The sequence below is a fragment of the Macaca nemestrina genome, chromosome 15 (genome assembly GCF_043159975.1).
Source record: "Macaca nemestrina isolate mMacNem1 chromosome 15, mMacNem.hap1, whole genome shotgun sequence".
NCBI classification, from domain to species: Eukaryota; Metazoa; Chordata; class Mammalia; order Primates; family Cercopithecidae; genus Macaca; species Macaca nemestrina.
In genome coordinates, this window is record NC_092139.1 from 68,957,530 (window position 1) to 68,983,575 (window position 26,046).

Here is a 26,046-nt window from a genome sequence, read left to right on the forward strand (position 1 = left end):
GGGAACACCAGAAAGCACTTAAGCATTATATTTCAGGTCATTTAAGCAGCAAAATCACCAACAGAAAGTAAAAGATGTAAAAAATGTGATACTACACAGACTGCATAAAGGATACTTTAAAAAAAAATTACAGTTAATATAAGACAACAGAGCTTTGCCTTAACTTCATCTGGGAATGTGTACTCAAGTGACCCAAGTTTTTCACCTCTGTACATGTCCATAAATGACTGCAAAAGTGTCTTGAGAGGTGATTTTGATGTTACAAATAAATCTTAGCTAGCATGTGCATTCTCAAATACAGAATTCACAAATAATGAGGCTCGAATGTATATATTACTATTTCATAGGTACTGTTATAAGCATGTATCTTCTTTAACTTACAATAAACCTGGGATCTACTTAATGTTTTATCTCTGTTTTGGAAACCAGGAAGATTTTGCTCAGAGATGATTAAGTAAATTATCTAGAGGAATAAAGCTAGTCAGTGTGGGATCTAGGAAGGGAATGACTCTGGACACTTGGGCTCCAAAGTCTCTCCAATCTCTACGCCTTTCAAGATCAACTAGAAAATGAGTTCTTTACTTTTACCAAAATATTTGATTCCAAATATTTTATCCAAATATCTAGATTAGAACATGTTACCATAATTTAAATAGCAGACAAATACAAGGATTAGGTCTTGTTAATAATTTGTGGTTAAATACAAAACATTTGTTTGAAAATGTGAAACATGAAAACATAACTTACTATTTTGTAATCAACTTTTAAACAATATTATTATTTAGCAATTTATAAAAATTAAACATTTAAATTAGTTGAAAAATAAAGAGTAAGTGTGTGATTATAAGGAAGTTTTGCAAATTTCACCGCAAATAAATTAATAAGTAAGCACGTTTTAAATGTGGGTGCTTGTTGAATTATCTGCTTTTGTTGTAAGTTGTGATCAAACATGATTTATTTGCTTAGAAGCTTTTTATTAAGTCGTTAGGATGACATAGATAAGGAAACAAACAGAGCTTCTATTTCCAGGCAGCTTCCTCTCTGGCTCAGAGCAGGTGCTTTCATTGCTTTTATACTTCTCCTATGGGTGAGTTCTTCCAGTTCCTGAGGAGGTGGTAATGCGCATCAGTTTCATCAATACCAGCTTCATTCCAAGGAGTGTCATTCTGAAAATAGCAGGAAACACATAAACCATCTGTATTTAAGTACTTGACATTTTGGTGAAATACAACAGCTATACCAAAAACTACAACTGTTTGACTTGAATTCACTTGATTTTTTTTTTCTATTTTTACGAGGCAAAGGTTCAAAGAAAGCACAGTTACTGTTTAATGAAAACAGCAGGCAATGCATTGCACAGAGAACTGCTCTTCTATTCCCATTTGAGAGACCTGAATTTTAAAAACTGAATTCCTCCTTCAAAATCATCCTACTTTTTATTCAAGTTTTAAACATTCAGGTTACCAACTGTTTGAAGAATTGAATGAGATTTTCAATTTGAAATTGACATAAGAATCTTTTTTGTTCCAACTGGGAAAAGGAATTCAGCTTGGTGCTTATGAATTTTTATATACAATGTAATAGCTTTTTTAAAGAAGACAAAAAAATTCATAATACTATTTTTCCCTCCTTTTTTTCTTTTTTCTTCCCTCCTTTCCATGATCATACTCTTTCCTTTGTTTTATTTCTTTTTCTCCTGCCCTCTCCAACTGGCTTCTCTCCTATAGCATTCAGTCATTTCACTGAGTCATAACTACTTGATTCTCTCATTCATTCTCTGCATATTCATTTCCTGCATATTTTCATCGCAGGCCTAATATGTACCTCTCTCCATTATATGTGCTATGGATAATATTCAAAAGTCTTTGTACTCATGCAGCTTAAGTTCAAGTAAGAGAAAATTATATTAAGTTAAATCAGAAACTTAAGCTGTTTTATTTACATGAATTATATTTTTTCTTAATAATTTATATTATTATAAAGCATTTGAATATATCATATATTTTCCTCACCATCACTACCTGTTTCTAATTTTGAATAAAAAAAAATTCAGCATTGTAAATACAACACAAATTTATATATATTTCCTACCACAATGAAATCGAAGGTATATTGCGTGGAATTTAGGAAATATATCTGAATTCAGCAGGTCTAAAGCCTCTAAATCAACATAGAAATCTGAAAGTCGCTGGTCTTCTGACCAAACACCAGACCAATGGGTTAGATCCTGAGAAAATGTGGTTCCTTAATGATTTGCTTTATATATAGTTAATTGTCAATCCTTTTATTTTCCTTCTCTCTCTTCCTTTGAAAAGATGTGCATTTGTGTATTACTTCGTTCTCATGCTGCTATGAAGAAATACCCAAGACAGGGTAATTTATAAAAAAGAGGTGTTTAATTGACTCACAGTGGCACGTAGCTGGGAAAGCCTCAGGAAACTTAACAATCATGGCAGAAGACATCACTTCACAGGGTGGCAGGAGAGAGAATGAGTGCAGAGCAAAGGGGAAAGCACCTTATAAAACCATCAGATCTCCTGAGAACTCAGCACAAGAACAACATCGGGGAAATCACTCTCATGATTCAATTATCTCCACCTGGTCCTGACCTTGACATGTGAGGATTATTACAATTCAAGGTGAGATTTGGGTGGGGACACAGAGCAAAACCATATTATCCTGCACCTGGCCTCTGCCAAACCTCATGTCCTCACATTTCAAAAGACAATCATGCCCTTACAACAGTCCCCCAAATCTTAATTCATTCTAGTATTAACCAAAAAGTCCGAGTCCAACCTCTCATCTGAGATCAGGCAAGTCCCTTTCACCTATAAGCCTGTAAAATCAAAAGCAAGTTCGTTACTTCCTAGATACAATGGCGTGTCTAGTCTCTGCAGCTTTTTCACATGTGCAGTGCAAGCTGTCAGTGAATCTGCCATTCTGGGTTCTGGAGGACAGTGGCCCTCTTCTCACAGCTCCATTAGGCAGTGTCCCAGTGGGGACACTGTGTGGGGGCGTCAACTGCACATTTCCCTTCTGCACTGCCCTAGAAGAAGTGTCCCATGAGGTCTCTGCTCCTCCAGCAGACTTTTGCCTGGACATCCAGGTGTTTCCAAACATCCTCTGAAATGTAGGCAGAGGTTCCCCAACGTCAATTCTTGACTTCTGTGTACCTGAAGGCCCAACACCACATGGAAGCCGCCAAGGCTTAGGGCTTGCACCCTCTGAAGCAATGTCCTGAGCTGTACCTTGACCCCTTTTAATCAGAGCTCCATCTGAAGCAGCTCGGACACAGGGCACCACGTCCCAAGGCTGCAAGGGGGCCCTAGGTCCGGCCCACAAAACCATGTTTTCCTCCTAGGACTCCAAACCTATGATGGGTGGCCTGCCATGAAGGTCTCTGACATGCCCCAAGGACATTTTCTCCATTGTCTTGGTGATTAACATTTGGTTCCTCATTACTTATGCAAATTTCTAGCAAGGGCTTGAATTTCTCCTGAGAAAATGGTTTTTCTTCTATTGCATCATCAAGGTGTACATTTTTCAAACTTGTATATTCTGCTTCCTCTTGAATGCTTTGCCACTTAGAAATTTCTTCCACCAGATATCATAAATCATCTCTCTCAAGTTCAAAGTTCCACAGATCTCTAGGGCAGTGGCAAAATGCTGCCAGTCTTTTTGCTAGAGCATATCAAGAGTCATCTTTATTCAAGTTCCCAACAAGTTTCTCATTTCCATCTGGGACCACTTCAGTCAGGACTTCATTGTCCACATCACTATCAGCATTTTGGTCAAAGCCATTCAACAAGTCTCTAGAAAGTTTCAAACTTTCCCTCATCTTTCTGTCTTTTGAGCCCTCCATGTCTCTAGGAAATTATTAACTTTCCACATGTTTCTGTCTTCTTCTGAGCTCTCCAAACTGTTTCAATCGCTGCTTGTTACCCAGTTCCAAAGTCGCTTTCACATTTTTGGATATCTTTACAGCAGCACCCCACTACTCCCAGTACCAATGTACTGTATTAGGTCATTCTCATGCTACTATAAAGCAATACCCAAGACTGGGTTTTAATTGCTCACAGTTTGCATGGCTGGGGAGTCCTCAGGAAACTTACAATATGGAGGAAGGTACTTCTTCACAGGGCAGCAGGAGAGAGACGTGCAGAGCAAAGTGGGGAAAAGCCCCGTTTAAAATCATCAGATCTCAGGAGAACTCACTATCATGAGAACACCACAAGGGAAACTGCTCCCGTGATTCAATTATCTCCACCTGATTCCACCCTTGATATCTGGGGATTATTACAATTCGAGGTAAGTGTTGGGTGTCTGGAGCATAAATATATTTTTTTCCTCCACAGAAAGACCGAGACAACTTTTCATGTCATTTAATTTAAATGTAAAACAAAATTGTTGGTATAAACTGCATGCTTCCTATGAACATATAGATATGTGTATATATCTGTATATATACTGTGTTAATACCACCCTGCAATAGCTTAGTCCCTTTTCATGTATATAATCACAAATTTATTTAATAAACATAAAAACAATGGAATAAAACCAATATTTATATATTTCAAGTCATCAGAAAAAAAGAAACACAGCAAGAATAATTCTAACAGTGGAATACAAAAGAAGAAACATAAATTTAAAAGAAAGGAAATAGGAAACCTAAAAGCAGAAATTTAATTAAAATAATAGACCTCATAACTGAGACAAAAGCACTTTGGTTAAAATATTTTTACAAAGGCCTCTGACAATCTTTATAAATGTGTTTGGGAATTTTAATTTTTTTCCTTCTCTTTAATTTTAGTAGACTGGGGTTTCTGTAAATTATTCTGTCAAATTATCCTCTTTAAGAAAAAAAAAATTAGTCTAACACATTAGATCTTCTAATAAATGGAAGAATACTCTTTCAGTATTAAAAGTTTCCCACTTTATTTTACATGATTTTTCTGTCTATGTTTAAAATAGTACTGAGGGCTCACAGAAAAGTTCAGATTTTTATAATTCAAAATCTTGTGTTTAAACAATAACATAAGGAATGACAAATTATCTTCCATAGTTCATTTACATTAAGTAGATGCTAAAATAAACTTGAGTAAAGATCTTAATCTCATGATTTTTGAAAGTTACTCATGTACACATACATACATAATACAATTCCAATTTTGAACATTAGTAAAAGAAATTGACGTCATACATGAAAAATTTAATGTAAAACCTGTGTATAAATATTTATCATTATATAGGAGGAAATATTAGAAATATAAAAAGGAATATTTATTCTTTGTCAAACCCCAAGGAATCAATTAAATCTGGCTCATGAATATTAACATCTTCTCAGAAAATAATAATTATATTTTAAATATATGTTTTCTATAAAAGTGATGATATTTTAGTGAATATATTTGAGGGTAGGACAGCAAATAATGACAGATACACTAAAATGAAGTAATTTCAGTTATTTTTCTTGTATATTATACATTTAAAATCCTACAGCACAGACTTTAGGTTTAATACAGGAAAATACAATTATATTTAAATATAAAGAAATTAAGCACTAGGATATAGTTATGAAATCACTATGATATAATGCCAATTTGCAATTTGTGCTTTCCCATTGTTTAACAAAGGTTAAGATAACAATTTAGTGTGGAACTGCAAGTGCAAAAATACCTAGGATATTCACATATATGTGTTTTAAATATTTACTAATCTCATATGGTACTTTTTCAGCCTTAATATGAATATTCACATATTTCTTACTATAGGTTTATTTTCCTTTACTTTTTTTCCTCATTAAATTGATTCTTTTCTCCTCCTGGAAGTTTTTTTTTTTTTTAAGAAGGAGTCTCGCTCTGTCACCCAGGCTAGAGTGCAGTGACGTGGTCTTGGCTCACTGCAACCTGTGCCTCCTGGGTTCAAGTGATTCTCCTACCTCAGCCTCCTGAGTAGCTGAGACTACTAGAGCGTGCCACCACACCAGGATAATTTTTTGTATTTTTAGTAGAGACAAGGTTTCACTATGTTAGCCAGGATGGTCTCAATCTCCTGACCTCGTGATCTGCCCGCCTCAACCTCCCAAAGTGCTGAGATTACAGGTATGAGCCACCGCGCCCGGCCTCATTTTTAATATATTAGCATCCTGCATTTGTTTCCTATGTCTCCTTACAATCATATATTTTTTTAAAAAATTGTAGTATGTCATCACTTAATTTCAACAACTAAATTTCAACATTCTTTTTTTTTTTAACATTTTAAAGTATTTTTTTTTATTATTATTATACTTTAAGTTCTAGGGTACATGTGCACAACATGCAGGTTTGTTACATATGTATACATGTGCCATGTTGGTGTGCTGCACCCATTAACTCGTCATTTACATTAGGTATATCTCCTAATGGTATCCCTCCCCCCTCCCCACAATAGGACCCGGTGTGTGATGCTCCTCTTCCTGTGTCCAAGTGATCTCATTGTTCAATTCCCATCTATGAGTGAGAACATGTGGTATTTGGTTTTCTGTTCTTGTGATAGTTTGCTGAGAATGATGGATTTCAGCTGCATCCATGTCCCTACAAAAGGACACGAACTCATCCTTTTTTATGGTTGCATAGTATTCCATAGTGTATATGTGCCACATTTTCTTAATCCAGTCTGTCACTGATGGACATTTGGGTTGATTCCAAGACTTTGCTATTGTGAACAGTGTCACAATAAACATACGTGTGCATGTGTCTTTATAGCAGCATGATTTTTTCTGTCTTTGAATTTTTTAGGGTGAAAATTAGTTACATAATTGCTTATTGTTTTTATGTGTTCTACCTGTATATCGTATCTTTATATCTACCTAAGAAGTCTTGTTATTTGATTTTTAATGACCTCAAAAGGAGTTCACTGCTTGGATTTTTCTGCAGAGTTTTATTTTAGTAGTTATAATTTTTCTTGGCTTGCCTATATCAGAAAGTTTAGGATACTTCATCAGCCATACTATTGGAGTTTTTCATACATATCTCAGAGAATTGGCAAACTATGACTCTTTAGCATGATATTCTTTTTAAAAGAGTGCAGTGAAATTTATAGTCTATGTCTTAGTCTACTTTGTGTTGTGATTACAGAATGACTGAGACTGAGTAGTTTATGATCAATAGAAGTTTATTTAGCTCATGTTTCTGGAGAATGAAATCTGTAAGAGCATGGGGCATGCATTTTGTGAAAGACTTTATGCTGCATCATTCTATGGCAGGAGGCTGAAGAGGAAGAAAATGTGAAAGCAAGAGAGTAAGACTCACTTTTTTAAAGCAAGAGAGTAAGACTCACTTTTTTAACGACCCACACTCACAATAATGACATTAATCCATTAATGAGGGTGGAGCCCTTGTTGTCTACTCACCACCCTTAACAATCTGAATTCTTAATGCAGTCACCATGATGATTAAATTTCAACATAACTTTTGGAGGAGCCAGTCAAACCACAGCATTTTAATCTTGACCCTTCAAAACTCATGTCCTTCTCACAAACAAAATGTATGTATTACACCCCAAGAGTCCCAAATCCTTAACTTGTTCCAGCACCAACTCAAAAGTCCAAAGTCCAGACTCTCATCTGAATTAGATACGGGTGTGATTCAAGGCACAATTCTGCCTGAGGGAACTTTTATTTATTTGTGAGCTTGTGAAATTAACATGCATGCATCCCGAGTCCAAAAGGGAGAAATAACAAGAAGAAAGGAGTAACTGGTCCCCAAAAGTCCAAAACTCAACAAAGAAAACAACTTCAAGTCTTAAAGATCCTGAATAATTTCCTCTGGCTCCAAGTCTAACATCCTGGGCACAGTGGAACAGGAGTTGGACTCCTAAAACCTTAGGCAGCCCCACCCCTATAACTTTGCTATGTTTAATTCATCCAGCAGCTCTCATTTGTTGGTATCCTGTGCCTGCAGCTCTCCCAGGCTGATGCTGCAATGTGGTAGCTCTACAGTTATGAGGTCATGATAGTGACCTCACTACTACAGCTAAGCTAGGCATCACCCTAGTGGGGGCTCTCTGTGAGAGAGAGCAACAAGTCACTGACTGGGCCCCTAGGCTGTTCGTGACAACACTGAAAATCAAGGTGAAGGAAGTCATGCCCCCACGGCTCTGCATTCTGCACACCTACAAAATTAGCACCACATGGACTCTACCAAGGCTTATAGCTTGAACCTTCCAGAATGGTGGATGGAGCTGCACTTGGACCCGCTTGAGCTGTGATTGGAGCAACCAAGGAGCTGTGCTAAAATTTGTGGAGCATTGACATGGGGTGATTATGGGCAGCTTGTCCTAGAGGGTGACCTGGGCCTGTCTCTGCAAACTATTCTGCCTTCCTCCAGTTCTGGAACCATTATAAAAAAAGCAGCCTCAAAAATCTCAGAAACCCCTTTAGGGACATTCTGCCATTATTTTTATGATCCCTTCTTTCTGTACTAATCTTTTTAGCAGATAGTTGCTTGGCCACGTCCTTGGTTTGTGCTCCTGAGTATGCTCTTTCATTCTTTACAAGACCAGGTTGAAAATATTCAAAATCTTTCCGTGCCATTTCTTTCTTAATTATGAATTGTAGCTTTAAGTCTTTTATGTTATCTCACTTTTTATTTTATGTGGTTAAAGGTATGTAGACAATTTCTACAATATTTTACTTAGAAACTTATTTCACTAGATATTCCCGTTCATTTTTCTGAAATTTCACTTTCCATAAAGCCGTACAGCATGTGCAAAATTCATTAAAGTTCTTTAATACTTCATAACAAGAATGGGCATTTCTCTCTTTTTCAATAAGACATTCCCTTTTTGCATCTGAGACCTTATCAGAATCGCCTTTACTGTCTATGCTTCCACCAATATTCTGATCATGACCACTTAAGTGATCACGTTAGAGAACTTCTTCTCTAAGAAGTTGTAGACTTTCTCTACCTTTTCCATTTACTTCTGAGCCCTCATCAGAATCACCCTTGACACTCCATTCATGGCACTCTGGACTTTTTCTAGCATACTCCTTCAAAGTCTTCCAGCTTCTAACGATGACTTAGTTCCAAAGTTACTTTCACATTTCAAGTATTTGTTATAGTAACAGCCTCACTTCTGTGAACCAGTTTTTTGTCTTAGTTCATTATGTTTTACTATAAGAGAATACATGAGATTGGGTAATTTATTAACAATATAAGCCTGTTTACTTTATGGTTCTGGAGACATGGAAGTCTAAGAGTGTGGAACTCACATCTCATAAGGACCTTAGTGCCACATCACTCCATGGCAGAAGGCAGGACAAGGAAACACAAGAGCAAGCAACAGAGAGAGGGCCAAACTCACCTTTACATTAACCCATTCTCATGACAACGAATTCACTCCATTAATAACAATATTAATCCATTAATGAAGGTGGAGCCCCCATGGCCTAATCACCTCTTAAGAGTCCTACATCTTAACACCAGCAAGATGGAAATTAAATTTCAACATAAGTTTTGGAGATAGCCTTCAAATCATTGCACCTGGCCGTTATAGACCTGTCTATTGAGAATGGTAAGGGGCCTCTTATTTCTGAGGCTACTGTATGTTGTTTGAATACAGACAGCTTTAAAAGCTTGCAAGGATGAATATTCAGAGCAATAATGAAACTGGTATAAATAAGACCACGGACTTTCAGGACGCCAGTGCAAAGCAGGTGAGTAAGTCAGGACTTTTCTAGATCCTGGTAGTATCCATTCAGCAGGACCAGTCTGACCACTTCAAACAGCCTCAGATTCATGTGTTTTCCTTTGATCTGCCATAGAACTTAGCCACTTCAGACTTCTGTTCCTTAGACTCTATTCTAAAACTCGAGAAAATGACACCTAAACACTGTGTCTTAAACTCGAGAACTGAAAGCCTCAGAGATCTCAGAAATCCCTTGGGGGACATCCTGCCATTGTTAGAAATCCACCCTAGACCCTATTTATAAAATAGCTGGATCTGCTGGTAATGAGTTGGGATTATAGAATCAGAAGAAAGTATACATCCAAAAGTTACCCATATCCGCACTTAAAAAATAGACACACTCTTGGAAATTCACCCTGCTTTGAATACCTCACATGTGATTTTCCATGTACATATATTAATTCTGAATCATGTATTATTTTTATATCTTCTTAAGTTGTATACTTAAAGAATAAGTAATATCCTTATAAATGAAGAAAACAATGAAAATTATATTACATTATCTTTAGGTGAATGTAGTTTATATATGTGTATCTAAATATAGTCGTTCCTCAGTATGCATGGGGTATTGGGTTCCCCAGTGGATACCAAAAGCCTGAGATGCCCCAGTCCCTTATATGAAATGACTCAGTACTTGTATGTAACCTATGCGCATTCTATGCACATAATAATTCTAAGTTATATCTAGATTATTTATGATATGTAATACAATGCCTATACATTACTTCATTTGCATTGATTCCACATAATGCTAGATGAATACATAATTCCAGTTTTACTTTTTGGATCTTTGTGGAATTTTTTCTCCTAAGTATTTTTTTTAATCCATCATTGATTTGAATCCATGAATACAGAACACACAGATGTGAAGGGTCAAATCTATATGTATTTTACATAGGTGTGTACACACATACTTTATTATAAGAACATTGAAATAACATATATAGGAAGGAATATAATTACTTTAAATTGAATGTGTATGTTTTAGATTGCTTAAATATGCATTCCAATTCAAATAAAATTATGTATAATTATGTATGGTTTGAAGTTATATGTTAATTTAGCTATACTGTAGTGTATGTAAAATTTTAATAATCATCTCTGCTATGCTAACTTGGAGATTATTTTAAATAATAATATTGGGTGGACATAGATATAAATACAATTTCAATTCAAAAGTTTATTTTTATCTTCATGGTCCTTTATTTCTGAGTATAGCAATAATTACAAACTGGATTCAAAAGTTATGATTCCTTTCTTTATACAGTCCTTTATTTCTAAACTTAGCCTTAATAATCTAATTTTTTATTGAAAATTAGTTTTTTTTAATGAAAAGTCTTTAGTTGAGACAAAGAATTATCTTATCATTTAGTGACAATTCATAATAAAATGAATTTCTGAGTAATATCAAAAGACTTTCTTATGAACTTTCATCAGAAACCCATTACAACCCATTTGAAGAAACTGACATGCAGCATATTACTGTGATTTAGTTTTTTGCATATGAGAATGAAACCTAGCTTCCAAAACTTATTGAAGAAATTGGGAAAATTTTACTTAGACATAAATCTAGAGAAAGGGAAGACCAAAAAAAAAAAATCTGAGGTCCCACGTCTGATAATCATGGGGAGAGGATTACTTGTAAACAAGAAACTGATGGATTTGTGATGAGCCTGGTAATGGTAACAGCATAATCACTAGTTCATAATGAGAAGATTTTCACAACCACATCAGAATAACTTAGTAAACAGTAAGTTTGGCATTTTAAAAATCCTGTATCTAAATAAAAAAAACTCTCATGATGATATTTTTGTATGGCTATACTTCAAAACAAAGCATATATTTATGGAAATAAGTCTATGTTTAAACCCTTTTAATTTTGAGTGCAGTGTTCCACAAAGAACTTACTGCAGGCTTAAATACTGTAGCACACCCAGCTCTAGTGAAGTATAATTTACAAGACAGAAAGGCTAAGATACTCGAAATTATTTAACAAGTACAGGGAAAGTATTTTTGAAGAAATTATTTAACCCATTTGAAACTCATTTTCTCAACTGAAACTTAGAAAATGTAGATTCTGTGAAAATAAATGAAATTATGTTTACAAAATACTATTTCTAGGACATAACAATCTTTCTCTTTCACACACATACACACCCCAGTACAAGAAATAGAAAAAATAAATAAGACGTATTTAAGAATATTATAATTCACATTTGTCTGTCTACCTACAAAAGAGTTACAGCAATTCGCCTGGATTAAATGCCTTTACAATTAAGCTTTATCGGATGAGAGAAGAAAAATTTTAGAAGCAAAATTTAGGTGAAGACCCAGCAGATGAGATCAATGTTTCTCTCATTTCTCTATTGCATAGTGTTGGGTCTGATTTTTCTTAATATTTTAAATCATATATACTGGCCAGTAATAATGGCATCTACCCACTGGTGGTGATTATTATAGTAACTCAAACACCTTCCTCAAGACTGTTCTTTTCTTAGCATTTGTTCCCCACCTTTTATGGCCCAACTACTTTATTCTTCCTTTTATTTTCTAACACTTCATTTCACTTCTATGTGCATGACTAAACACACTTATTACGGTCTCTGTAAAAATATATATTTTTGAAGTATAAGGTAATTAGCAGATAGTAATAGAGATTCAAATATGGATATCTTGCCCATTTGTCATGGCCTTGGCATTTTACTGAACCAAGCAGTAGTGTTTTTAAAACTCGCTACACTCAGGAGAGAGTTTTCAGGCTCTTGCTTTCATACCACACACCTGCTATAGGAAGAAACCGATCCCATCAGGACCTGTCACTTATTTTCATTTTTAACCAGGGGAAAAGTACATACAACACTTCCCCTGATAGAGCACAAACACTCCCTGAATACTTGGAAGAACAGTAAGAAATCCACAGAGTAGGAATTCACGTGCTAATTACTTATTTGTACAGAACTTCTAGACCAAAAGAAAATTAGTGACATTTTCTTATTTTAAACTAAATTATCCTCTTATAGAAAAAGTGTATATCTATATCTGGATATATCTGTGCATAGATATACATACATTTGTATAAACACACACATATGTATATACACAAGATTGATGAAGGAATTTGGGAAAAGCATACTTTTTCAAAGTAAGGTGAGACTTGTCATCTATTCCTATCACAAATATGCCAGCAGAGGAAGGGCAAAAAGCCAAGTTATTCAAAAGATGACTATAGTACAAATATGGGCACACTTGATTTTAGAAAAGTATCTATTTCTGTTGGGCCTTTTAACTAATGGCATAAACTTGTTTTCTGTTTTTTTTTTTTCCTTCCTGTTTAAAATAGATGAATCAGTACACTTCTTTATGTAACCTCTACATTCACCTTCTATAACCTTTTTCAGTGAGTCATTAGAAGGACTCGCAATAGAATCCTTAGTTATTGAAGGTTACGAGAAAATAAACCTTCCTGCTTTAACATGGTTCAGTGTTCTTTATACATGAGTTGACTCTGGGATGTTTTCCAAATCTTGCATGTAAAATGTTCTCTTTCAATTTTCTATTAATAAAAGTAGTTTTCTTACACCATTCCTTCTTTGTATTGGTATGACAATGCTTTTTTATGTAAATTGACTATTTTCAGAACACTTAATATGATTCTGCTCTTATTTGAAACTTATTTCAAGGAGAATGTTATATAATAATGATCTATAATGTGCAAGGTATAACTGCAGATATATGTCCAGCAGTATAGAACTCTAGTATGAGTTCTGTTAAAATCAGAGCTGCATTATGACACCCAGAAGTCAGTTATGATGGAGCTACACAGGTCTTCACTAATTCTATTATATATTAAGCTGTCTGAATCCTGCTGCACTAATGTGGAGAATAAAAAATAAGTTGATAGAAGCCCAATTTAAATTCAACAACTAATAAAGATAGGATACAATTTTAGTACTGAAAATATTTGCAAATGTGATATGTGAAAAGTCTACTACTCTGCAACTCATTTACATAAAAGTGAGTGATATGTTAGGAGTTTAAGCCACGAGTTTGGCAACTTTTGTGGCAGATAACTTAGGTGAAATTGATGATGTTTTCATTTTCTTATTGTGTAAAAACTGGTAGCTTAGTTCTTTAAAAGTAAAAATGGTAATACCAACTTGACTACTTTAGAAAAAAATAATGTTTATTAAAAATATAAGTAAATAGCAAATTGAGTTAAGGAATTTTCTAAGACTTTAGTTAAAATTCATATCTCCAATCTAGTAAGTGTAAAACAGTATACAAATATTTCTTTGACACAAGTATTTTTGTTGATTTTCTAATTGAAAATTCATCAATAAGAAATACTAAATATTGCTGATTTTATTTTTGATCACAAAATTATGTTATATTTACATAATACATTATTCACATATCCACAAATAGACATAACACACACACACAGAAAAATAAATCCAAAGTTTATAAGCATGTATACAGCAGAAATTTTTATTGCTTATGTTCAATCAATAGATAAGTCAATTGACTGAGGTTTCCCAGTTACTGGGGAAAGTATAATAACTAATCATAGAATAGTGAACAATTTTTTAGTTTTTATATTTCTACTGATTAACTTGCTTTTTTCTAAAAAAAAGTTTATTCCACTTGTGTTTAATATTCTTAACTGAAATTTATTTTATATGTGTGTAATTATATAAACTGAACTGAGCATTATATAAATACTTAAATATAATACTAAAGTAGAGTTCAATTTTTATGGAAATAGTCACATTTTTCCCAGTGGGACTTTTGCTTCCTTTTGAAAATAAAGTTAGATCTATCTCTCACTCTCCATAGGGAAAGATAGACTGATCTTCAGTAGCTTCATATAAGATCAGAGTCTCCTAAATTTGAACTCCCCTCCATCTCATGTCTTAACCAAAAGTAACCTGTGGTCATCACAGCTTACTTTTGGTTAAGGTTTTTGAACATTCTATTTCTATTGATGTAGCACAGGTTGGCTTCCTATTGTGTCTCATAATCCTAATTAATTGGATTTAAATTAGATATATGTATCTGACTGTCTAATAATGGTTCTGTAATTCATGATATTTTTCATATCTGTGTTTGTATCTTCACAAATACTTTATTTTCTAATTATTCTAATTTACATAAAATCAAACATTCATTCTTATTTCCTTTTCAAAAATTGAAAACAGGCATAAAGAAAATTACCTAGCTTCCTAATTCTACTCCCAGGTTTAAGTGGAAAGGAGTCAGTAACATGCTATGCAATTGTGCAGCACATCATATGTGTGCATGTGCCTGTTGTATATACTGTAAACTCACTAATTTGCTATCATCATGAACCTGAGTATCAGTGTGTGTAACAGACATATTGGGATAAATATTTAAAAGTGTTTTATAAAGGTAAAGTGAATTTCATTGAATGGAATTAAAAAAAAAAAAAACTCCACCTTTGTCTTTGTAAAATGATATTCCTTTCCTCAGAGATTTTAGAACCCTTGCCGTTTAATGGAGAATGGGAGGTTTCTCTGTTTCTCTCTTGAATAATTTTGTTTATTCTAAAGAACTTTTTACTTCCTTACTTCTGAAAGAAGCACTTCTTTTGGGGCTTTTGATGATTTTCTTAGTTTGTATGCATTTAAAATGTCTTTCTTTATTGAAGTTCCTTCTTTATTCTCTTATTTATTCTACCTCTAGAAATCTAAATAATCTGTTAGATATTTTTTTTCTTTCACAAGTTTACTCTTTTACTTCTATGATTTCTGTTGAAAAGTCAGCTATCTTATTAATTCACCTTTGCATTCAATGTTCACCCCTAACAGCTTTTGAAAGATATTCTCTATGCCTTTGGAATTAAAATAGTTTGACAAGTGCTTTGGGAAGTATGTTTATATGTGCCTGATTATGTGTTTGGTTTGCTTTGTAGGGTTAGCTGAGACTCTTGATTCTGTGATTTGATGTCTTTCATTACTAGGAAAATTTTTGATAAACATTTTGTTAAATTCTGTTTCTACTATTTATTTCTCCTTACCTGTTGTGAGAAGCATTTACATATTTTACATTATTACAACTTTGTAGGGTTTCCTCCTTACTCTCTGATCCTAATTATACCTGTTAGTCCTATTGATATGGCCCTTAAATGTATCTGGTGGGTTTTGTTTTCTATTTTTTGTTTGTTTCAATTCAGATATGTTCCATGGATCTGTCACTGAGTTTAGTAATTCTCTTTCTCTTTTGTCCAGTGTACTGTAAACACAACTCCAGATAGTTTATATTCAGTTATCACATAATCATGAGACTGAATAGATTAGAACTCTCTGTTAAAACTATTGAAATTTTCCATGTTATTTATACTTTTCTTCATTTTTTAAGGTTACTTTGAGATACTTTACGTAAACTTCAATATCTGAATCATCATTTATACATCTGATTCTATATTTGCATTTTTCTTCATTACCATTCATACTTTTCTACCACTTTGCACACAGTGTATGCTAGAAATTTTGTATAGAACAACAGATGATCTAGATGACACTCCCAAAAGATACAATTCCAGTTTTACTCTATTAAAAAGGAAAAATGAGCCTGGTCTATCAAGAGATGATGACTCATTCTATCTTGTCTACCCTGCGATAATACCCCCAGACTTCAGACTAGCTCCTGCTAGAGCTATGACTCTTCACACAGGACAGACTGTGGGAGCATTAGTTCTGTATTGAAAAGATTTTGAGGTTTATGTACAGGGTTCTCAATCCAAAGAGCTTCAAAGATTGCACATTTCTTGAAGACTATCACATCTTTAATGCAGACTCACTCTCTCCACTAGGACTTTATGTACCATTAACTTTGAGGCTGCAGATGCTTTCATATCACCATTTAAAACCTTGTGTCATAGTTCCCAGCACCTCCAGTGTATTTAGCAAATATCTCATATTCTAAAAATGTCCACATTTTCCTCTTTTTCACATCAGAGTTCCACAGCCTGATCTGAACATGATCCTTAGAACTGGAATTACACATTGCAAACAAAGCAGCCAGTAACCCTCAACTCACCATGAGCAGACATACCCTCTGTACAATTTTATTTTAGCACATTTTTGCTGTTTCACACCTCTTTGTTGTCTTCAGAATTTTTTTTTTTTTTTCGATTTAACTGACTGGTTCTAGCTATTGCAGGGCAGCATTGCCCTTCCATAGTCTAGTGGATGCAACCTATATCCCCATACATTCTAGTGAGAAATTGAAAAGTATGTTTGAAAACACCCAGTTTATAATTCCTGCTTAAGTCCTCAGTCCCTACTATTTTCTTCAGTTCTTCTGGTGTGTCTTGCTACAGATTTCACTTTTATGACATTCCACAACCAAGTAAACCTCTCTTTAAGTCCGAAAATAATTATTACTAATCGAAGTTTTGTTTTTTTTTTGTTGTTGTTGTTGAGACAGAGTCTCGCTTTGTCGCCCAGACTGGAGTGCAGTGGCCGGATCTCAGCTCACTGCAAGCTCCGCCTCCCGGGTTCACGCCATTCTCCTGCCTCAGCCTCCCGAGTAGCTGGGACTACAGACGCCCGCCACCTCGCCCAGCTAGGTTTTTTTGTATTTTTTGGTAGAGACGGGGTTTCACCGTGTTAGCCAGGATGGTCTCGATCTCCTGACCTTGTGATCCACCCGTCTCGGCCTCCCAAAGTGCTGGGATTACAGGCTTGAGCCACCGCGCCCGGCCAATCGAAGTTTTGATAACAGGGCAAAATAATGTTTGTTCCTAGTCAAAGTTTAATGACAATATTGGCTTTACTGCCACTGAGGCGCTGAGATCCCACAAAGCCCTGTAAAGATCTTATTCTGAAATTTCAGAGATCAGTTTCATCAGCTTTCAGAATGAACCATAGACACTGGTGCCCTGTGAAATCACTTGGGTCAATATGTAATTGAAATGTAAACACCCTCATCTAGTAAGCAGCTTTGTGTCAAGCTCATGGAGGGCTTTATAAACATTGTAGCTCTCACTGCAGTGCTGAATAAATGTAGATACTGCCCTGTAAAACAGTTCCCACTTCTCAGGATTAGGGTATCCGCTATACAAGGCAACTCTTTAGGACCTTTTACTTTTTTTTTTTTTTTTTTTTTTTTTTTTGAGACGCTGTGCCGCCCAGGCTGGAGTGCAGTGGGCAGTGGTGCAATCTCGGCTGACTGCAACCTCCGCCTCCTGGGTTCAAGCGATTCTCTTGCCTCAGCATCCTGAGTAGCTAGTACTACAGGTGTGCGCCACCACGCCCAGCTAATTTTTTGTGTTTTTAGTAGAGAAGGGGTTTCACCATGGGCTAGGCAGGTATTGGACTCGTGACCTCAAACAATCAGCCTGCGATGGCCTCCCTCAGTGCTGGGATTACAGGCGTGAGCCACTGCGCCGGGCCAAGTAGGACCGTTTTTATCAGGGATTTTCCACAGTTGTCCTGATGACTTTTTTTTTTTTCTCCTTTCTATTTATTTTATACCTGGTAAGATAAGAGTTCTCCTCCTCTTTTCTTTTCTCCCTCTAATCTTTATATTTGTCATTTCTGCTATCTCTTATTCTCGGAGGGAGGTGGTTAAGAAAACAAATTCTTCCCTTTGTTTGGAGAGACGTTGAGAAAACAAATTCTCCCCGTCCTTTGCAAAGAGTTTGTTTCATTATTTCTACATTCGTCTCAACTGTGGAATCACTCTCAGCAAATATTTGGACTTAGTTGCCATTTACCGCTCCATAGCTGCACCCTTAGAGAACTACGTAGAGATATTTAAATTTCAGAAAAATATTATTTCCTTAATTTTTGAATTTGTGTTATTTCAGTGTCAAGTAATTCATTCAATTTCAAAGGTGGTGTAAATATTAATTTCTGCTTTATTCTGTATATTTATGGGCTATCGATAAGTCTCTCATACTTTCTCTGTTTGTTGTTTCTTCATTTCTTTCAATTAGGCCTGTATAGTGTCTAATAATAATTCATTTGTCATGAATTAGATGCATATTTTATTCTCTGTTCACTGTCTGATAGATCCAAACCCTTCCTATCTTCCTTCGATTTTAGAGAAGAATAGTTTATCTAAAACCTTCGTCCAGGTTATCTCTTACAGGTTTTTTTTTTTTTTTGAATAATATGAACTCAATGAGCTGTAGCCTATCTAAAAATTAATTTACTTTTCAAGTAACTCTTACCCTTTTCCAACTGCTCATTAAGGTACATTGACTAAAATTGTTATCAGCCAAAATTTTAGCTTCAACACGCCTTACATTAATTATTATTTTTCTTTGCTGTCTTTTAATTTGTTACTCTATCTGTGTATTTTGCCATAAAATGCTGGCACTATGACACTCACAGACCTCTCCTCTCATGAAAATGGCCGTACTTGTATCCTTACCTACAATACACGTCCTCTATTGGAAGTTTAATGAAGTACTGTCAATAATATTTTAAATTAAACAGCCTAAACTTTCCTTGCAAACATATCCAAAACTTACATAAGAAGCCATTGTACATAATAAGACGAATAATGGTAACTTTTGCATTACTATTTGTTTGATACCAGATGATATTCCGTGTAGTATCTCATTACTTCTAAACCACAACCATAGGAAGCAGACACATGATTATTATCATTTTACAGAAGAGGAAGGTAAAGCCCAGATACATTAAATAACATACTTAAGTTCCAAAGCTAATCTATAGGAAACTAAATTTCTACCTGAGTACTTAGACTCCAAAAGCTTTTCTCTTATACTCTACTAAAAGTGATTTCTACTGCATCTCATTTGATATTCTCGGTCAGCGAATGGAAAAAAGACTGATGGGTCTGAGGTAATGGCAATGTGCTTACTTAAGCTTAATGAAGTTAAGATTCCACTTGCTGTCGTGGACTCCTTAATGGTGAAATCAATACATTCCTGGTTTTCCGTGGGCGGCTATTGACATAGTGAATCTATTTTAGCCATTCTGTTAAATAGAAAACACACAAGTAGTACCCTTTAACTTAGTACATCATTACCATCCTATGTAGAATAAAGACATTCATTTTTCCAAGGACGAGAACAAGAAAAAAAAAATGTTTATCATATTATAGCTTTCTTATAAGAAATCTCTCTGTGGAAAAAAAAAAGTCTAATTCTCCTGTACCATGGACTCTGGTTAGTAGTTTTGGAAAGAAAACTGTGTGTGTATTCATGTATATGAATAATAATTGGTTGACAGAATAACAAGAAAATGAAGGATATTACTGTTTTTAATATATGTTTATTATGTAATATGAGAAATTCAGTTTACTATGACTGGCTCAATACTTATCAGAATGACAATCACAATAATAGGTATCAAAAAGATAATGTTTAAAACTATAATGACTTGTTAACTTTAATATATGTTGTGAAAAAAATTGATTTCAATCCCATGCTAAAAATTTTCTCAGCAGGATACCATTGTCAATTTGATGTTTGAGGAGGAAATGCTGAACAATGAGTCTTAAAAGCCTTCCCACCTTCAAAGGTGGAGAGTAAAGAATGTCCAAAAACCAAGGCTGTATTTCAGAAAGAAAAATATATAATAAAAAAAAATACTGAGTGTGATAGCACTAAACACTATGTAGCTGTGTAATGTGTAAAACTGCAGAAGTATTTCCAAGGGTCACATTAGAGTGATACCATAAAATACATAAAATGAGCTTGAAAACATATTGTTGGAAAACTTGTGTTTCTCAAGAAAGCATCCAGGAGGCCAGACTTTTCTTGGTAACATATAGATCACAGTGAAAGCAGTCAGAATTTTCTGACTTTTCTTATTTATAGATATAAAATTGACTGTCATCCAAATGGCAGTAGGTAAATGGAAACATTCTTCCCTAAAGTGAAAAAAAGTCTTTATTCTGCAGAAAACTCCTGCTTATACACAATTACTGCTTAAGAACTAAAAAATGCCCACTATATATGTGCTATTTGGGAACTCATATTATGTCATACTTTTACACCTGTAGTGCTAATTTAATTGCTTATTTTATTCACATAATATTTACAAAAGTGTTTCTATTCCTTACCAAGAATGATTGCTAACACTTACTGGAAGTTTCGAGGTGTCCTTCAACACAAATCCACATCAAATACTCCACAAGTTGACCTACAGATTTTATACAATCCTCATCAAATTACTAGGTGTCTTGCTTGAAGAAAATGGCAAAGTGATCCCAAAATTTATATAAATATAGAAAGGATCAAGAATAGTCAAGACACTTTTTACAAAGAAGAATAAATTTGGGTGACTTGGCCTTCTCAAATTCAAAATTTTCACACAACTACAATAATTGAAACAGTATAGTACTGGCTTGAGGATAGTCAAATATATCAATGAAATGTAATTTAAAATCTAAAAATAAACTCTTAAATGTGTGGTCAATCGATTTTCAAAGAAGGGTTAATTCAATTCAATTAGGAAATCAGTTGATAACAAATATTTCTGAGATTATCGGATAGCCATATGCAAAATAAAGACAAAATTGTGCCAAAAATAATATGCAAAATTCACTTCATATGATTCAGAGATCTAAATGAAAGAAAAACTACTATTAGAAACTTAGAAGAAAATGTGACTAAATCTTTGTAGCCTTGGGTTAGAAAAATTATTCTTGAATATGACACCAAAATTATAAAGTGATCAAATAATAATTAATTCTACTTCATTAAAGTTAAACAAATATTTGAACTTCAAAGCCCAGTATCAAGAAAATTAAAGGACAACCAAAAAAAGAGAGAAAATATTTTTAAATTATGTATTTGATAAAGAACTTTTGTCTAGAATATGTAAACTACACTTACAATTCAATAATAAATATGTAAACAGGCACATTTAAAATGGGCAGAAAATTTGAATATTTTCCCAAAATAATATAAAAATGAGCAGAAAGCACTTAAGAAAATACACAACATTAACCATTAAAAAAATGCAAAACAAAACCACAATGAGATAGCATTTCACACCTAGTGTGAATGGGATGGCTGTAATAAAAAAGACAGATAATAATTACATTGATAATGATGTAAAACATTAGAATCCTGTTATGCTGTTGGTAGAAAATGTCAAATGATATAGCTGTTATTGAAAATCGCTTGGCAGGTCCTTAAAAAAAGTTACACAAACTGGGTGCAGGGGCTCATGTCTATAATCCCAGCACTTTGGAAAGTGGAAGCGGGAGGATTGCTTGAGTCCAGGAGTTTAAGACCAACCTTTGCAACATGGTGAAACCCTGTCTCTACAAAAAATAGCCGGGTGTGGTGGTGTGTGCCTGTAGTATCAACTACTCAGGAGGCTGAGGTGGGAGGATGGCATGAACTCAGGGAGGTGGAGGTTGCAACGAGCTGAGATCACACCATTGCATTCCAGCCTGGGTGATAGAGCCAGACCTTGTCTCCCAAGCAAACAAACATAAAAGTTAAACATGGAATTATTATATAACCTAGAAGTTCCACACCTAGTTACATATCAAGAGAAATGAAAATATATGTACACATAAAAATGTGTACATGGAAGTTTATAGCCACGTTATTCGTAATGATAAAAAATGGAAGCTGTGCAAATGCCCATCATCTGAAAACAGGATAATTAATATTCAGTGTATTCATAAAATGGAATATAATCAGAAATAAAAGGTGAAGTACTAACACATGCCCAAACACGATGGCCCTTAACAACATAATACCAAGAGAAATGTGAAAGAAGCCAGTCACAAAGGCCAAAAATTATACTTATCTATTTATATGTCCATAATTGAAACATCTATAGAGAAAAAATAATAATAAATTTGTAGTTGCCTAGGGATATGCGGGTTTGAGGGAAATTGGAACAATTAATATCCATAACCTTTTCATTATAATGGGAATGTTTTAAAAGTGATATTAATGGCTCCATAACTTTTTGAACATACTAAAAAATGTTAAATTGCACACATTAAATGGGTAACTGTCATAGTAAGTGAGTTATATCTCAAAAAAGCTGTGTAAAAAATAAAACACCTAATTGGAAATGTAATTACACAACAGATTATAATATAATGTATTTTATCACCATTATATGCATAACTACTTTTTATTTTGTCTCAAAAACTGTTTTCTGGACCATAGTTTCAAGCTTCTAAGGGTAACAATGAAACATTATAGTACTCATTATTATATAATACTAAGTACATTACTTACACTATGATGTGCTATCATAATTTTCATTTTACTTAATGTCATCATGTCAATATTTCACTTCATTTTATCTTTCTCATGATTTTTGCGTTACTATTATTATTATGTATGTATGTATGTATGTATTTATTTATTTATTTATTTTTGAGATGGAGTCTTGCTCTGTCGCCCAGGCTGGAGTGCAGCGGCGCAGACTCCGCTCACTGCAAGATCCGCCTCCCGGGTTCACCCCATTCTCCTGCCTCAGCCTCCGGAGCAGTTGGGACTACACGCACCCGCCACCATGACCAGCTAATTTTTTGTAGTTTTTAGTAGACACGGGGTTTCACCATGTTAGCCAGGAAGGTCTCAATCTCCTGACCTCGTGATCCGCCCGCCTCGGCCTCGCAAAATGCTGGGATTACAGGCGTGAGCCACCGCGCCCAGCCGATTTTTGCATTATTTTAAGTGAGATGATACGCATGGTATGAGTCTGAGTATCATAACATATTCTACATTCTAAGCAGTGATCATTGCAGGGGCTCAGCCCTATATATTATGAGCCGTTGAATGGTGTCCCTAAAGCCACTTCAGGTGTGTCAGAACCTAGAGGAACTGTTTACTCATGGTTACAGTTTATTACAATTGAATGGATACAGATTAAAGACAGCCAAGGCCAAAAAAGCATGGAGACAGGTTCAGGAAATGTTCACAGGTAAACCAAGAAGTAGAGGATAATTCGAATCCCTATGGTTCAATGCTTTCATATCTAGAGAAATAATAAAAATAAAGGTAGGAGTGGAGGAAAAAAAGTATCTCTATGGTTTAATGTTTTCCTATCTAAAAAAAAAATAAAGAAAGGAAAGTAGATTGTACATATACAAATACTGATTTTTTTCACCTTTTGGTGGTAGTTGTTCAGTGGATAATGTGTATCTGCGTAAACTGGCAGAAGGGAAAAGCATGGAAAACTTTCTTGACTCCCTGTCTCCACCCAACTCAAATCAAATCAAATCAATCATCAATCCTGCCAATACTCTCATCTTTGTATTTAAATAGACTCTCCTATTTTGTACTTTTTCACTTTCCCCTTATTATAATCATATTTAAGCTCCCAGCATCAAGAATCTGACTTCCTGCTAGTGTCTTCTCTGGCAGATATATAGAACTATTTTGAGTAACTTTATTTTATCAAAGCAAATGATGACAAACATTTATAAATATAAAATTAATTCAAGTAATAATAATAAAAAAAGCTAACCACCATGTCCTCAGAGAGGACAGGCACCAGTGTAACAGAAGGATCCAGAGACCATCTCTCTAGACGTCTAGCTATAAAGCAATACTTCACTGGCAAAATGGAATGTAAATTTTATTTTAAAATAAATAATGCATAAAGGAATAGATGAATGAATATATATACACATACATATATGGAATATATGGACAAATTAATAGATATGAAAATGGTGTACAGAAGTTACTGAATTCCCATTGTAGCTGTCCATATACAGGAGAGTTTAGTCTGGGTCTCATTTTCCTAAAATATGAGATAATACATATTATTGATATTTTGAGCACCATTTCAGTTATAAGCGAATTCCCTGACCAAAGCAGTGGTAATTGAATGAAAGCAATTTATAAACTTAAGCATTTATTCTTGTTTTTCTGAGTAAAATAAATCAAATCCTGAAATATTTGAGACTAAAACAAACACAATAATCCAACATCTATAATAAACTATGACATGGATCTTTTTATTTATAAAAACAGATGATAATTTTAGACAAATTAGCTACTATTTAGGCAGAATATTTAAAAAAATCTGATAATGATTTACAACTCTTTTTTTCCCTTAATTTGGTTTCAGTACCTTTAAGCTATTTGCATTTTCCAGATGTTTAAGGAAGCAAAGCAGCTGGAAGTGGTAAATAAATGCTTCTTAAATTTAAGTAGACCTTAAATAGAGACTTGTTGTAGTATAATTTTAGTTAAATAAATACTTAACAGATTACTTTTTTCTAATCTAAATGGAAAACCAACATCAAATACATATAGAAGCCATGCAATTTTTCATGACTTTTTCAAACTACAAAATAAAAGTTCAAAATTATGATATGACATTTGATTAATTTTTGCATTATTTTGCCTTATGATAACTTTTGGTATTGCATGCCAACTGAAGTTGTTTTTCAGGCCAATTAGATTATATCATGTTTCGATTTGTAGGCTTTTGAGAAAGATTATTATAAAATTATTTTGTGTAAACTAAAAATAAATCATATTAGATTTAAATTTCCACTTTTCCTAATTGAGTCTAAAGCATATGATTGACACATAATACTAAATGTGGTATAGTTTCTTAGAATCGTCAAGAACAATGATTTCCTGGAATTAGAATCAGATATATTGATTGTACTGATGCTCAAGAGAAGTGCTGATCAGACATCAATAATTCATACAACTATGGCTGATGGCATATTGTCAGCAAAGAACAGAGCTAGTTAGACATCATCCATACTGTTAGAGCAGTAAATATTATTGTTTTATCTCAGAGCATGCTCTCATCCCCTTCTGTTCTTATGCCCTACACCTACTAATGCAAACATTTGTGTGTGCCATTTCAATCAGGAGTAATATTAATCTTTGTTTCATATTCAAAAATATGATTGTCTTTCATATTCACAGATGACAGCTTTGAGGGTTTTACTCCAAAATGATGTGAATGAAGGAATCAATGCTTTGCTTTTTTTCCTGCAATGATTATTTCAATAATTAATTGTTTTCTGGTTTTTTACAAGATTTGAACTGAATTATTTCAGGTTGACAAAAAACACAGATCTATGATTATCCAGAATTTATTGTTGATAAAATTTTTATGCAGTATTTTTGTATTTGTTTTTCTTTATTATCAATCAGAAACCTTAATTGTTAACTGAATTGTCTCTATGTACAATGTGATTATTCTATAAGTATGCTAATACATTTTTTAAATACATAAACCAAAAGAGTGTTCATTCGCTAAGAATTTGTTTTCAAGTTACATAGAATAAACTTATTTCTCAAAACATTTTGGCTTTTTATCTGGTCAACTTTATCTAATAGTTTAAGATTCTCATTTGGAATGGAAA

General features: G+C 34.1%; 1 long non-coding RNA gene across 4 annotated transcripts in view; it reads right to left on the reverse strand.

Annotated features, from left to right (window-relative positions):
• Window positions 1–930: 930 nt before the first annotated feature.
• LOC105467943 (uncharacterized) overlaps window positions 931–26,046 on the reverse strand; it is a 113,628-nt gene continuing 88,512 nt past the window's right edge. For 3 of the 4 annotated variants that reach the window (XR_011613816.1, XR_011613817.1, XR_011613815.1), the window contains one exon: window positions 931–1,166. This is a non-coding gene — a long non-coding RNA (uncharacterized lncRNA). Of the gene's footprint in view, window positions 1,167–19,584; window positions 19,701–26,046 lie in introns of all 4 variants that reach the window. The other variant, XR_011613818.1, reaches the window with a different exon arrangement.